The sequence below is a fragment of the Rhagoletis pomonella genome, unplaced genomic scaffold (assembly GCF_013731165.1).
Source record: "Rhagoletis pomonella isolate Grant_MI unplaced genomic scaffold, Rhpom_1.0 Rhpom_scaffold_00001, whole genome shotgun sequence".
In the NCBI taxonomy this organism is placed as follows: Eukaryota; Metazoa; Arthropoda; class Insecta; order Diptera; family Tephritidae; genus Rhagoletis; species Rhagoletis pomonella.
Genome location: NW_023458555.1, coordinates 75,218,540 through 75,221,388, shown reverse-complemented (window position 1 = coordinate 75,221,388; position 2,849 = coordinate 75,218,540).

Here is a 2,849-nt window from a genome sequence, read left to right as displayed (position 1 = left end):
GTGGCGGAGACATGAATACAGTGTAAGAAAATTCTTTTTCTATAATTGTTTCCTTATAGAAAAGTTGGTTTATTTTCCACCTTAGACATTCCGAATTCGTTCAAAATATGCTAATTTAAAACACAGAATTCTTTCAGTGTTCCTCCGGGGTTTTTGGACATGTACTGTTTCTTCAATTTAATAAAGCTCGCTTTATTTTTGTGGAAACGAAATATGTTTTGCAAGTTATGGAACATTTCTATACTCTTTCTTCAAATATTTCTCGTATTCCAGCTGTGCGCAGGCGTTTAGTTTTTCGCATCGTGTTTTTACATATTCGTAATTTAAATTTTTTAATAAAATCAAATGGTGGTAGTTCATGATTGTGTGTGGATTAATATCACAACACTGGGGATTTGGCAATAACCTTTTTCATCAATTAAAAAACAACACTTACGGGGCAATGTTTATTGTAAGAACAACATTTTTTTCTATGAATCGATATACTTTAAGCATTGTTGACGCTATTTCCATTTGAATGAGGAAATAGCGTCAATGACTTTATTTCCAAATTTTTGTTGACTTTATTTCGCTTTTGAAAAAGGTAATAATGTCAATTGACTTTATTTCGCACCAGGGTGCGAAATAAAGTTAATTGACCTTATTTCCATTGACCTTATTACCTGTCACCTGATACTAAAGCACTTATTTAGGTTTATTTTTTAATGAAATTGTTCTTAAACAAATATTTCCTCCCTTCATTTTCGCGTTCTTTAAAATAAAATACAAAGGAATTATCTTTTCCTCCATATTTTTATTTTGAAATATTTACCCTGGTATTCAGTAAGCTGTCTCACGTTTTAGTCTCAAAAAGAAAGATATGGAGGGAAAGAGAATTGCTTTCTAATTTATTTAAAAGAACGCGTAAATGAAGCGAGGAAATATTTGTTTAACAACAATTTCATTATGAAATAAACCTAGGTAATTTAAATCATAAAAAGTCAATGAATAAAAATGTTTTTTTTTTTAACATTAAAATCTTCAGATTATTTAAAAAGGAATTAAAAAAAAAAGCATTAAAAAAACTCGTCCTTCGGACTCGAACTCGGATCTCTCTAGTGGCACTCTAGCGCTCTGTTCACTCGGCCAATGCAACTGTAAGAGCACCGCGAGCAAAATGGCATACATACATACATGCTATCAGTTGTGATAAAGAAACAAAACATCGGTATACGTACTAGATGTGTGTCTCATCGAAATAGTATCAAAATCCATAGTATGCATACCTTGTTGTACAAACCCAATGTCTGTCAGGGCTATAAGCAAGGTAAAAAGAAACCTCACGGTTAGGCTTGCCAAATGTCCGGGTCTAGAAGCCTCTCTGCTTGGGGCAAAATCTGTGCGCTGCGGGTTTGCGGGTATGATAAAAAATAACATCATCTTTAAACAGCAGTAAGCTCGACGATACGAATAACATTGATTTTGATACGAAAAAAGTGCTTCGTTATAATTCTCAGTGAAAGAGAACTAGTTGACTAACAGGCCTATTCCGCGATGGTAACAAAAATTTTGTTACTGGTTAGTAAAGTTACTGTCAATTTTTAAACCCTTTTCGTAGAGTGTGGAGATCTTGTAACCGGTAAACTTTGTTACCATCTCATGAGCAGGTAACAAAATATTTCCCCGTGAAATATGCAACACCAGAATTTACACAAAGCTCCATAGCTGAATTGCTGAATAAATTAAAACGTTACCAAGGTAAATAGAATTGCGGGTACAAGAAGTGGTTACAATTGTTGGTAACAGAATTTGCTTGTTACAAAATGTTCGGTTACAAGCAGAATAGGCCTGTAAATAATAATTTACCCTGAATTCCAAAATTTAAATATACAAAGAATCAGGCCCCCTCATTTCTAGACCACAGCATATGGAACCAGTGTTGCCGTTTTAACCCTTTGGTGGCTAGATTTAGCTACCACATACTTTTTTGGCCACATAAATTTAAATATGCCCCTAGCCTTTTTTAGCCCTTTGGAGAATTTATTTATACTTGGCATGAAAAAGTTATATATTTATGCTTATTTTGATCTCATTTTTTTCATTTATGTAAAAGATGAATTTTGAAACTAAGAAATACTGATATATATACATATATGTATTTATGTTCCTTATGCTTTTATACATGGGTGAAAATTTCCCAACTGGGCCACGGATTTCAGTCAAGTTGGAATTTTTGCGTGAAACTTTGTGAGTAGAGAGGTTTATAGATGTGAAAGGGATTCTGAGAATTTTTTTGAAAAATTTTAATTTTTAAAGTTTTTATAAGCAATTTAATTTTTAAGCAATCTTTTTTTCAAAAATAATTTTCTCTTAAAGTATTTGACGAAAGTTGATGAAATTTTTTTTTGTAAGCGTAGTGACATTGGAGCTTTAAAAAAATATATTTTTATAATTTAGAAAAAAAAATGTTTAAAATTATATCATTACTAGCTGTACCCTGCCACGCTTTGCTGTGGCGTATTCCTGTTATATGGATGATAAATTATTAACGAAACAATGCATACGTTTCATATGTGTTTGGTTATGTAATAAGTACTTGTGTGCACACAATATTTATTGTTTTTCCATTCGCTGCATAGATATCAAGGATATCTGATTTGCTTTTCCAAAGTTCGACTGGAGCATTATTGATTGTGATTCCGAATGTCAATCGAATTGGGAATTTCAATCTTTTAAATTGAAATGGTGTATCGGTCGGAATCATGGGAATTCTTCACCTTTGAAAGGCCACGTTAAAATCTTTACTTACACTACTTTCTTCAACAATTTCTTTAGTGCGAGTCGCCTGCCGTTGCAAATTTTTGGCCGAT